We start from the raw sequence: 13,986 nt of genomic DNA, 5'->3' as shown, positions 1-13,986 counted from the left end.
ATGTTAATTTTTTTATGTTTAAAGGTATGTGTGGTCTGTCATTGTATAGAATAGTATGCGTATTTCTTGTCATTGTATGGTATGTCATTGTATAGTACAGTATGGTATGGCCTATCTTTTCATAGTATGTTATGGCCATGGCGCAAGGGTGCGTGCGTTGTAAGCAGGATTGTTTTTGAGCTAGATGGGACACCTACCTGCACAAAACCATCCTGAGAGGCATTTCCCTCTTTCAATGTGTGCTGCAGAAAGCAGCACACGTAGAAAGAGGAAAAAACGAGGAGAAATGAAGCTATTTCTCCTCATTAGACCTCCCCTAGGGAGGTGTAGAATTTTGATGCATTCTCAGGTCTATCACTAATGGTAAATATATTTCTCCTCACGCAAAGAAACAGGCTTTTTGTAGCTTTCTTTCTTACCCCTTCCCATTTTCTGCCCTTATTTGGACTATTAGCTGCTGTTTTTCGACTCTGAGAGTGCACTGAGGCCTGCTAACCAGACCTCAATTTTCTAACCCCTTACAAAGTGTATGTCAAATTGGTTAGCCCCATTTGGCAAATAATTACTTATAACTCCCTAATATATGGTAACCAGGATACTATGGGCACGTAAGGCAGGGAGTCCACCCAGGCTGCAGCACTGATTGTGCCACCCTGGGTACAAAATGGTTCCCAGCCTACCACTACAGACTGGAAGGGCAGTGTCACACTGCTAGTTAGACTTAGTCATTCAAACCAATGGCAAATCCACCACTTCCCTAATAATATATGTAAGACTCCCTTAAGGAAGGCCTAGAGAGCCCTATGGCCGTGATCTCTATATTATTAAGTAGGACATGTATACTTATATATGTCTTAGCAGCCAAACTTCCAAATTGTCGTTTTGCTGTGGAAAATTTAGTAGTCCCGTTGGCTAATACAGTGTTACCGCCTCGCATCCCTTAGCTAACTTCTGAATGGGACTACCTAACTGGGTACCAAATTAATCATGGCATTAAACCTGACTTTATGCCTAGGTTGAATTTAATGTCACTATTAAATTAAGGCAACTTTTAGAAAGTTGCCACTCTGTGCCCCAATGGTTCAGTAACCTCACACAGACTGGGACCCACAGACTGCTTTCTACTTGCCTGGGGAGTCATGTTAACGGCTTCCAGACTTAGGACCAAACACAGCCTGCCACAGGATAAGGTGCTACCTTTCCTTTGCAGGAAGCCACTCTAGGTGTTAGCCGAAAAGGTGTGCTTCAAACTGGAAACCGCCTTTGATAGGCAAATGGTGATAACACTTCTGGAAGGATGCCCTTTGTTTAGGTAGACAAACTGGAGACAGAGAAGGAAGACTAGTGCCCAAACCGTTTTTTGAGTGGGCATGTAGCCCCCAGGTAGCCATATCTCGAGGGTGGGCTACTGAGCTCCTAACATCCAAAGAAGGGTCACAACGTCTTGTAAGTGGCCAGATGGTGCACTCTGGGATTGCTGGATGCCACACACTGCCAGAAAGTAGTCAACTAGAGGAAGGGAACCTGATTGCCCATTGGTTAGTGACTGCATGGTCCCCTAGGGGCATTTTACTGAGATAAAAAGGGCACCCCATGCATCCCGGACTCTTTGAGCATGCTAGATTTGGAAAGAAGTGGGATTGCCATGCTACCCTTGGAACTGCACAAAGAGAGGCTGCACAGTCTGCTGGACTGCACCTGCTGCACTTTCGGTTAGCAAAGTTTAGACTGTGCCTGTAGCTCCTAGCTCGGGGAAAAGTTGATCCCCAGACCAGAGGAATGCCTCGAAGGATCGGTCTGCTGATCTCCTGGAAGGAGCTTGTGGGACAAAAGATCTGAAGTAGCCCAAATCGCCAAGTTGCTAGCCACCGGAGATGATTAGCTGCCACTGGGCACCCAAAGAGACTGATCTTTGATGGCCAAAAGTTGCACCTGAGTCCGCTGTGTGTCATCAAAGTCTGTATTGGTCACTCGAGAGGGATACTAGCCCCCACTAAAGAATTTCACTTCTACCGCTGTAACTGGAGACCAGAAGCCCAGCCACTGCTGGCCTACTGCCATTGTTGGACACTGACCCCTGTGGCGAAGTCACCCCACATCACCGGTGGACCATGGAACCACCACAAAGGCACATTTGTCGAACGCACAGCAACCAGAGCATCATTGAGCACCTTTTCATCCTCTATCCCCAGTATTGGTACCTCTCCATTATAAGTCTATGCCGGCCATGATGTAAAGGCTGAAACTGGACTGGAAAATGCTCTAGTGGCCAGGTAATTATCCAATTCTACCCCATTAGCCCCCTAGACCTCCATCTTGTCGGATTTGGTCACCCAAGCCTGGTCGGAGTAGACAAATTAACTTTCACCAACTTTTGAAAAGTTTGGGGATTTCATAATGCTGCTACCATAGAAGTAGAAGAAAACAGTATTTGTAGGAAACTGTTGAACCTTCCAACCCGTCCTACTTTAGGTGAGTATGTAGAGTAATAGTGAGTAATAGTGAGGCAAGTTTCAATTCGGAAGTTATTGAGGACTGTCTGAGTTTGGATAAGGGGCTCTCCATTTCCTGGCCGAACTATGTCTGTAAATCCCTGGTTGATATTGGTCGTCCTGATGTGTACAGTACCCCTGGTTTAATTACCCATGGTTTAATTACCAAGGGTGGTCAAGCAGAGGTTTGTTTGAAGTACCTCCACAGAGGATTAAGGAGGCTGTTTGCAAAAACACAATTTGCTATTATTACCCATTTTTTGAGGGGTGATACAGCCATGTATCTTACCCTAGAGTTAACATTCTGGGAGAGGTGTCTCCTTTTAATATTCAGGTCTGGCTTGGTATGGTGTTTAGCGTGTATTTATAATGGGGCTGATGCATGGAGTAGCAAGCTGCCCCCCGTCCCTGCAATGGTAAGGCAGAACAATCTTTGATTCATTTTATGTTTTTCTGTGGCTTCTATCGTACGTTTTTTCAGCTATGTCTTAAACCCACATTGAAAAAGTTAGCCTTTCAGAAATGTATGGTGGTCTTAACCTTCCTTCAAATGTTAAATAGCCCTGATATCTGTTATGGCATGTGTTGTTATTTTAAGATGGCTATTTGAAGTAGAAAATCCATGGAGGGGAGCTTGTAGGGTAGTTAAGGTGTCTAGATGGGCAGTTTTATATTCTCTTTTAATTAAATTTGTTGTATGTGATGGATTGGTGTGATTTTAATGTTTTTAGCTAATCATGAATGAATTGAGAATGTTATTTATGATACTGCATTCATTTTGTCTGTTTTATTGTATTGTTTTTACTCTGTGTTTTATGATCTTTTTAAGATCAAATAGATTTATTGAATTGAATGTTTACAAACTTTTTGTTGACAAATGCTTGTTTGCGGTCGAGACTAAAAGTAATAAAATCATTGAAAAATCAGAACTCCTGAACCTTCTGTTCAATTTTGCTCATCTTGCACTCTAAAAAATGTATAACAATAACTCTATTTTTTATAAATTGGTGTTGTATTCCTTTCATGTTTGTGTGGCTGTCTTATTTCATTTTTTTTTTTAAACTTTTTATTGATTTTATAACACAAACACAAACAACTTGCAAGGAGTGAAGAAAAAGAGACATCAGTATACACAACGTTGCAGTACATGGTGTTGGAGCGGGAAGGACAATCCAATGAGCGTTTGTTCTATCGAGAAAGAGTCTCACAGGGGGGGGGGGCAGAAGAAACAAATTACAACCAGTATACAATAGTATGTGGAGGAACCCTCGGGTTACGGGGACGTAGGTGCAACATCTGGGTCAGGAAGAGGAGGGGCACATATATCGCCACGGTAAGTGTTCCACTGAGTCCATATCTTCCCCCATTTTCGGGGGGTACCTCGAGAAATATATACAGTTTTTTCTCTGAACATGCACCAGTCCATGTTTTGTTTCCATTTCCGAATCCCGGGCGGGCCCTGAGCGCCCCACAGTTGCGCAATGTCTCTTTTGGCAATCATATTGCCCAAGGTCACCCACCGAAGCTGCGACACGGAGTAATCATTCGGTTCCCATACGTTCAGCAGGCATCTCCTAGCTTCCGGCATCGATTGCACTCCCGTAACCTCACTCATCACCTCGTGCACACGGGTCCAGAATCGCACTATCTCAGGGCACTCCCAGATGATATGTAAAAAGGTGCCCAGGAGACCGCATCCACGCCGACACAAACCATCCACAGAAAAGCGGGGACCAGTGACATACACTCTATGCAGGATTTTAAGTTGCACAAATCTAAGGCGCGCCTGGATGGCCACCTCTTTAGGAGAGGAGATCGCCGCCTGCCAGTCCTCATCGTCCAGCTCCAGCCCATCACCAGTCCAGACCTCTCTAAGGCGAAACAGGAGATCAGACCTGGAGTTGATTAATTTTTTATAAATAAGCGAAATCGTACTATCAGGAACATGTCCGTCCAGTACCCTGTCCTCAAGCGGGGACGCTTATTTCATTTTTTGATACTGTTAAATGCTTTAAGTTCCTTTGTTCAAGCCTTGCTGCTCGAAAGCCATAGCTACCCAGGGTTAAGCTTAAGGTTGTCCAAACTAGCCTGACTTGACTCAATAAAGGTTTTGCAAGTGCATTCCACAATAAGGCAACAGACCATATCCTATAGTACACCGTGATCCTCACAACGCCTTATTAGAGAAGACACAGTATTTTGACGCATCCTCAGGTTTACTAGCTTTAGTTAATCTGAGAAATGTGCCAAAATCCATGGATGGATAACAATTTCCATCTTCCACCCATTGAACCCAGGTGCAGTGTAACGCAACCCAGCACAAGGGGTTGTGTTGCATTACATTTTCTTTACCAAGCTACACAAGGCGTCTGCTATTAGGTTGACTGGCATGCTCATCATTTGGAGCTGCTCATCATTTTTATAGACTGTTTCACATGTTGCATAGTGTCTATTCTAATATTTTATCTCTTGCTTCTCTCAATGATGTGAAGGGTAGCTAGGATGTAATGACTTGGATTGCCTTTGTGAAGCATACAGTTGCTTTTGCTCTGTGTCCTGGCATATTATAATAATTTGTGCTAGGTTGCATGCTGCTCCATTTTTTTTTGTAAACACATTTTTATTGATTTTCATTTCAGCATTCAGAAATTTGTTACTACATTAACAAACATTCCTCTCGCCTTCCACCGATAACGTATGGTTCCAAACCTCCGATAATGTCCCGCTAATGAAGAGTCTAGTCAAGCATATCCCTGGTATTACAATAATAATCGACTGCATGTAACCAACCCACCATTACCAAGGTAGCAACCATCACTGTTCACATTCTATGTTTAACAATTAAACAAATGAATACTCCCTCCCCATTCTCCCCTTCCCGTCACCGGTGTGTACTCCAATTATGACAAATCTAGAGATGAAGTCGGTGATAACAATAGGTCAGGATGTTCTATCTTGGGTCTACAGTTACCCCTGTACCCCCTCCAGTCTCCCTATTCCACATCCTCCCCGGATGATTGGGTAATCAGCGTCTGAACCAGCTCCTCCCAAGCTCTCGCCACTTCTAGCGCCTTTTCATTCTTCTGTCGGATCGCCATCTGATAACGAACCGCTCCCTCACTTCTAGCCCACATAAGCAGCTCCGCCCTCCATCTCCTACCACTGGGACCCTCTTTTGATTTCCAGCGCATTGTAATTTCCCTTTTCGCTAGCGCTAGGCTCATATCTATAAACTTACTAGTCACCTTCGTCTTGGGTGTATGAGGAAACCAGTGTAGTATGCATGTAGCCATATCAAAAACCAGCTGGCGCTCCGTAATTAAATTTAATAGATCTTCCACTTCTTTCCAATAGGTCACCAAGGACGGGCACCCCCACACCATATGCTCCAAGTCCGCCCCCACTGCAGCACATCTAGGACACATCGCATTGTTAGCATTATAATATTCCATGATCTTACCCGGTGTCAAATACGCTCTATGTACAATAGAGAAATGCACCAGTTGGAATCGGGCGTTTCTACTTCCCTTCCACGCCCTACGCTGTATGTGCCCCCATGTGGCCTCTGGTATGGGCTTTCCAATACTCACTTCCCATTTTAGGCGCAGCTCATCCAATGGGGCTAAGCGTTTGTTCAGCATTCTCGAATATAAGCATGTAACTGCTTTAAACGTACCAGCTGCCAAAATCACATACTGGCACGCCATCGTAGTTTTAGGTTCGATCAATACCCCCTTCCAATGCTTCTGTATCGCACGCTTTAGGGCCGCATGTATCAAGAAATCTCCCCCGGGGAGATCAAACCTCTCTTGCAGTACCTGATAAGTCAACAGCTCCCCATCCTCGTATAAGTCCCCCAGTACTTGGATCCCTGCCTGCTCCCAGTCCCACAATAATGACCAGTCTCCTCCATGGGGCAATGCCGTCAGCATCCCCAGTGGTATCTCCGGCGCGTAAGGGTGATGCACGCCCGCCCTCCGCTGGGACCTGTTCCAACACAGCCTCAGAGTTTTCTCTTCCAATGTAAGATCTCTGAGGTCCAGCCTCTGCTGCAGTGCTATAAAGGACAGGACATGTCTCGGGATTCCTCCCCCTCTTGCAGATTCAGGGCCCCTGAACTCCAAGGCCACTGCCTGTGTAAGGACCTGTAGCTGCGCTGCTATATAATAAAATTCGAAATCGGGCACTGCTAGGCTGCCCTCCACTTTTGGCCTCAGCAATGTTTTGAGGGCCACTCTGCATTCCCTGACCTCCAAATGAACCCCACTATCATGGACTTCAAGTTGGCAAACACCGAGCATGGCACCCATATAGGCAGTGTTCTAAAAATGTATAGTAACCGAGGGAGAGCCACCATCTTTAGTAACACTATCCTCCCCATCACGGAGAGTGGAAGGGTACTCCAAAATGCCATACTCCCCTTTAGGGCTCGTATGCATCTCCCTATATTCCTTTCTAGTATATCACTAACGCCATGATAAATATGAACTCCGAGGTACGCTAAACAAGACGTTTCCCACCTCACAGCCCGTGACATCTTGGGAGCTCACCTTCCTGGCTGTACCGGGAATAGACATGTCTTAGACCAATTGGCTTTCAATCCTGAAACCGCCCCAAAGTCTGATAACAGCCGTGCTGCTCCTGCCATTGCCTCACCCGTAGTCGCCAAAAATAATAACAAATCATCTGCGTATAGGGAGATGTGTTGCTGTTCCCCTCTAAAAGCTAGGCCCTCATATCACTGTCCCAACCGAGCCTGCGCCACCAGCTGCTCTATTGCCAAAGCAAATAGTAACGGGGAAAGTGGGCAACCCTGTCGCGTCCCACGGGCTACCGCATATCTGGGGGAAATCATTTGCCCTACCTTAACTCGTGCCACCGCCGAGGAATATAACACCGCTGTCCATTTCACAAACGCTTCGCCCAGCCCAAAACAGCCCAACGTTTTATACAAATACCTCCATTCTAGGCTATCGAAGGCCTTTTCTATGTCTACAGAGTGGATTTCCGCCCCGGGCGATCCTTCACAAGCTTCCCCTAAGACCCTCAGCAGTCTTCGCACATTAGTAGCAGTATTCCTGGTAGGGATAAACCCAGCCTGGTCCTTATGCCCCAGGCTCGTAATATGCTGCATCAGGCGCGATGCCAGGATCCTACTTAGGATCTTATAGTCCGTGGACATCATTGATAAAGGGCGATACGCCGCTGTGTCTGTGCTGTCCCTCCCCGGCTTCAATAATGGGACAATGAGGGCCTCCCGCATCGTCTCCGGTGGCTGTCCTATTTCCTGCGCCTCTGTATAGACCTCTAATGGCCCTAGTGCCAATACGTCTATAAATTGCAAATAAAATTCAACTGGTAACCCTTCCACCCCCGTGGTCTTATTCCGTGCCATCTGTTTAATGGCACTTCTTATCTCCTCAAGGGTAATGCCCCGACCCAGATGTTTCGCCTGGTCCTCATCTAGTTGTGGAAGTGCCCCTTCCTCCAAGAATAACTCAATTTCAGTTTCATCTGCCGTTAATGTACTCTCATACAGCCCCTAGTAATACTTCCAGAACTCATGCATAATCTCCCTTTGAGTATAGACCATAGTGCCCTCACCCGCTCCTAGGGCCAGGATCGGGGAGCCCCGCGGTATAGGATTTGCCAACCAGGCCAGCAGTGTCCCCGCCTTGTCGCTCTCTGCGTGAGCCTTCTCTACATTCTTCCTGTAATCGAAGCAGCGTAGCCTTTCTACCTCCTGGGCCAGCTTCTCTTTGGCCTCTATTACTTCTATCTGGAGTTCCGGGTGCTCCGGCCTTGCCTGTTCCACTAACCTCAACCGTCTATCCCCTTTCTCCACGTCCTGCAGCAGGGTTTTCCTTACTCCAGCATACTTACTTATGCATAACCCCCGCACCACAACTTTAAAGGCGTCCCACTCCACCGCCCTAGTAGTAGCGGTTCCTGCATTCTCTGTAAAGTAGTGTGCTATCCCCTCTTCTACTTCTCTGCGGAACACTGGATCATCTAGTGTCTCAGGGTGCAGTCACCATGTGGGAATTTCAGCTTTGTCCCTCGTCTAATGTAATGTAATCAACAATGAGTTGTGGTCAGACAGAGTACTTGTGAGGTATTCAGAGTGGGTTACGGAGGACACTACCGATAGGGAGCACAGAATGGTGTCTAGCCGAACATGAGGCTCGTGCAACGCTGAGAAATAGGAATAATCCCTATCTTGCGGGTGGTGCGACCTCCACACATCTACCAAATGCCACCTAGCCTTGGAATCAAGCCTATACTTGGACAGCCTATGAACTGGAGACTCTGCCAAGGGGGGGTGAGACATATCCATGAGCGCATCTGCAATCGAGTTGAAATCCCCTCCCAATATTATCGGGCCCGCCAGGAACTGCGCTAGAGTGCCGGACATCCGGTCCAGAAATCGCGCCTGGTCCACATAAGGAGCATAAATACTACATAAGGTTACCTCCCAGCCATATAGGCGCCCTTCGACCACAACAAATCTGCCCTCACCATCTATCGTGTGTTTAAGCATCTGGAAGGGGACCCCCGCCCTGACCCAAATCAGTGCCCCCTCGCAAACGCCAAATAAGACGTGCTAAAAATCTAGCTCCTCCATCTACGCTGCAGTGCTAAGCCCTCTGCCTTCGTAAGGTGCGTTTCTTGGAGCAATGCTATGTGCACCCCCCTCCTGACCAAATATGCATGGACCTTGTGTCGCCTTGTCATCGTATGTAGTCCCCGCACATTCCAAGTTATACATTTCAAATCAGGTACTGCCCCCATCATCACATTGCAATTTCTTCCTCCTTCCATTGACATTGCCTAACACACAGGTGACCCCCAGAACCCAACCCAATCCCCAACGCCCCCACCCCCCCACCCTACCAAGAACAGGTCCTAAAACAAAACTGTTAGTCCCCATCCAAACCATACCAACACACACCACACACCTATGCCCAGCGGTAGCCACCGCAGGCACGCCTTAAAGCCTACTGGAGGGTCTGGTGCCAATGGGCGACTGCTCTCTCTCATATATTAACTCCGTTGAGGTCCCCCTATATATCCCCGCCTGCTACCCCACCCGTGCGCCAGTCTTCAAGTTAACAAAGCACCACAGTATGAGGACTTTCCCCGCCTCGGGGGCCGCTGCCCAGCATTCCCTCTCCGTTCACCATTCAGCGCAAGCACTCTGTCACAGCATCATACAGGATCCATTTGCAACCCACTCCGCCACCCTCCAGCCCCAGCACCCATAAATTCGAACTATCACTCATCCTTGAGTCCATCTGCTGTGGCCGGGGTGACCTGCGGCATCCGAACACTTCCATCCTCCAACGCCTCTGAGTCCGACTGTGTTTTTTCTTTCTCCGTGTCCGTACTCTCCGGTGACTGCAAAGTCTGACTGCTAGACAACGCTGACACTGCCTCCAGCGCATCAAGCGCATCTTGTTTCCCTAGTTCAGTTTGAGCTTGAGATGGTTTCTGCACCTCCGGTCACCTACGTCGAAGGTGCTGCGATTTACGCTGGGGCAGCCCTTCAGAGAGTTCCTGCAATTGTCGCTCCGTTCGATCCGCGCCAGCTCTGTACGTTTCCAGCCACGCCCATGTGCCCTCCGGGGCGCATGAAATTGAGTGCTACCATCAAGCATGATTTTCAATTTCGCGGGGAACAATAACGAGTACTGAATGCCTTCCGAACGCAGCTCCCTTTTCACTGATAGGAATGAAGTACGACGGTGCTGGATCTCAAGTGTATAATCCGGGAATATAGTCACTCTACAATTATCAACCTCATACGGCCCGTCAGTCCGCGGCCTCTGGAGCAGCAAGTCCCTGTCCTTGTAATGTAAGAGTGTAGCTGCCACCGGGCGCGGGGGACGTCCCGGCTGTGGGGGCTTGGCAGGCACCCTAGGTGCTCGTTCCAGTGTGAAAAAGGAAGAAAGACACTCCGTCGCCACCACTGTCCGCAACCACTGCTCCAGATACTGCACCATATCTGACCCCTCCACTTTTTCAGGTAGCCCCACAATGTGAATGTTGTTTCGCCTATTGCGGCTTTCGGCGTCCTCTGCACGCTTCTCCAGCGCTTGAATGCGGTCCAGCGCTTCCACCATCTTGCTCTCCAATACCTTTTTGGCTGGCGCTACCTCCTGCAATGTCACTTCCACTTGCTTCACCCTGTCCACCAGCTTGGAGTAGTCTGCCCTCAATAGTCCTAGCCCCGTCCCTACTTGCGCAATGTCATGTTGCAGGGCTGTACTTGATTCTTCCGCGATCGCCGTTAATATACGATCAAACTGTCGTTGCAACTGCGGGTCCTGGGCCTCCTCCGCTCCCTCCAATTCACCCTGGTACTGCTGCTCGCCCTCTGGCTGCTGGGATGCCCCGCCCTGCTTTCCTCTTGGCTTCCCCATGATCCGTGGCGCGTGATAGTAGCAGGGTGTTAGTGCGCTCGCCTCTGCCGCTCAGGCTCCCGCTTCTCTCTTTGGCCTCACTAGTGCCCGGTGCAGTGCCTGCCAGTGAGGGCCACCCCCAGCCACCCCAATAGTGCAGTGTGTGGTTCGCCCGCTTCCATCCACAACTTGAGGGCATTCAGCTACTCTCAAATCCAGGCTCCCCCCTCCCTAAACCTTAAATGCAAACCCCTTCTCCTGGCAACTGCAGCGTCAGGGTGGTACAACCACGGCTCCGTTCTCCCTGGGCATCGAAGCTGCTCTGCCGTGCAGCCCGCAGCCCCGCTCAGTACGTGTTCTTCTCCCGGTATCCGGAGTAGTCCACTTCTCACCAACCTATGTTCCTCCGGTCAATAGGTGCCGACCGGGGTGCTTCCTCTCCTCCAGCACATTAGCTGCATGCACTTGGTCTACTGTTGCCCTGTCCGCCAGTCCATCCTCATAGGGCAGTAGTGTTAACCCCCCTCTGTTATGTGCCGTATGCCGCCATCCAGCGTGTTCAGAGTCACCGGGGCCCCCCTTCCAGCTGGTGCCCATATGGTAACTGGGGACCTTATAGCGACCCTCAGGCAATCGCTCCTCAGCCACGCTCAGCCGGGCTCCAGCTCTCAGCCCGCGCCCTCACCTGCGTCTGCCCCAGCTCGCAGGCTACCGCCGCCCCCCGGCCACACGACCACCTCCGCAGCCGAGGGTCGCAAGACAGGCCGCGCCCCACTCACCGGGACAGGCAGGTAGGCAGAGGCTTCGCTCTGCTCGCTGTTCACCAACTCCACTTCTTCTGGCCTCTGTTTGATCGCGGGGGCCGCATCTGAGTCTCCAGGCCGCCGATCACTCCGAGCCTGCAGGCCGCCGCCCCAGTGCCCGCTGAGCTCCTCACAGTTGGTCCATTGCGGCAAAGAGTTACCCCGAGTGCGCTCTGCGTGGGTGCCGCTGCTCCTCGCCGCTTGCTCGGATCCTAGGCGCCGCTCCTCTTCAGCCCCGGTAGTTGTGGTCCTGGACGTTCGGCAGCTTCAAAGCGCTGCCGCCGGAGGCCCAGGCGTTCCTCGGCAGCCTGCCGCCATTTTATTGTGCCTCCTCCTCGTCATCCGTCTCAGGTCGCTCGAAAGCCCAGGAGCTCCCACAGCACGCCCCCCTGATCACCGGGCAGGCTCCCGGGCTGGGACCTCTTCCATCAACGATTCCTGGTGCCGCTGGCGGGCAGCTAGGGCCTCTTTATTTCAGGATTCTATGAGGACCGACACGGAGCTCGGCGCTCCCGCAGGCAGCTCCATCGGCCTCCAAGCCATGCCCCCTGCATGCTGCTCCTTATGGGTCCCTGGGATCTGGGTTTGCCTCTACTTCCATGTCAAGTAGTTTTAATGGCGGGAGTAGAGGTTTTTTGCTAGGAGAAGTATGCTCAATGCATACGTCTCCTGAACCGTTGCTTTGAAACTTGGTATTTTAAAAAGTTTTGAAAGGTGCTGTTGTCGACGAGTCAGTAGACGGTTGCCCCGTTGACAGGTTAGTTAATATTAGTGTTGTCTCATTGTAGGTTAGCAGGCTCTTTAACAGTTTGGACATCCACAGCCTTGTTGACAGGTTGGTTGTCGCTGGTCTTGTTGATCTGTTATCTGTGGGTCAGTGGTCAACAGTTTCTTTGGGAATTTTCCTGTTGGTGGATTTGATGTTAACTGTGTCCTACTTAGACTTGTTGTGTCAACAAGGAGTTGTCTACCTCTGTGAAGCTGTGAATGGTGTGTCTCTCGATGGTATGACTGACTTCATCTTTTTCAAAAGATAGAAGAGGAAGGAGAAGTTATGGCTGTGGGAGAATGCCTCTTTTTATGCTGCCTTCCAGGAGTTGGTTTCTCAGTCTTTACGATAGGGTGACCAACCATCTGTAAATTTCACGGACCGTCCGTAATTTGGACCTCACGTCCGTTGTCCGTGAGGATCCCTTTTACGGATGCCTTTTGTCCGTAATTTTGGGCATTGCGGGGAACATCACTGTTCCCTGCAGGAAGCCTCAGCTCCCTGATGGGGCCACCTCGCACTCTTCCTCGGAGCACAAGAGCAGCCCCACCCCGCCTATTGTCAGTCTGTATGCGGCTGATTGCCACATAAAGAATGACAATGGGCTAATCTGGGCTGCAAAGCATGTGGTGGGCCTCCCCCAGCCTCTGTCTAGGGCAGGGCATTCTGTCAGACAGAAGAAATGTGCAAAAACACCAATGCTGCTACATGAGAATCCAGTTCAAGAAAAGAAGCTGGTGAAAGAAGTTAAAAAGAAGGGGCTAGAGTTCTTTCACAGTCTCGTCATTTTAGAACTGATGCATTTTCAATATTATATTCAAGGAAGCCATGATTGCTGCTTTTTTATTTTATGCAACTAACAACCATTGACAAAGCCAATAGTTCTGGCATGTTGCAGGTGTAACCTTACTTGTTGTGTTACATATCTAGATACAATGACAGAAGAGGCAAAATACTAGTCGGGCGGTACACTATACTAAGCACAGATTTTTAGCTTAGGTGTTTTAAGCCACGCCCTTAATTACATCAAACACCCCCTTTGGAAAGACCCTCCCGTTTTTTCATCCCACTTAAAGCTCTGGAAATAACACCAATTCACAGTCACGTCATGGCCTGGCACTGTGCATCATGCATGACTCATGTCTTCCACTTTTTCAGATTGACTGTGTGCAGGGGCTTAGTGAACCCTACCCCGACCCATTCCCTTGCTTTAGGAACTACAGCAAGGGTGAAATTCTTGATGGGCCTCTTCTGTCTGCAACTCTGCAGACAAAAGGCTCAGCTCAGAATTAATATGAAAAGGTGGGTGAGTGAGTAATTGAAGGGATGGGTGGATGGCTGGATAGATTAGTGAAAGAGTGAATGGATGGATAATGAGAGAGAGAAAGGATGGATGGATGAGTGAGTGGAAGGATGGATAGATGGATTTATTGATGGAAGGGTAGATGGATGGGTAAAAGGGTGGATGGATGAGTGAAAGGATGGATGGATGAGTGAAAGGATGGATGGATGGATGAGTG

This window comes from Lissotriton helveticus, chromosome 12 (assembly GCF_964261635.1).
Source record: "Lissotriton helveticus chromosome 12, aLisHel1.1, whole genome shotgun sequence".
NCBI lineage: Eukaryota > Metazoa > Chordata > Amphibia > Caudata > Salamandridae > Lissotriton > Lissotriton helveticus.
This window is presented reverse-complemented; position numbering follows the sequence as displayed.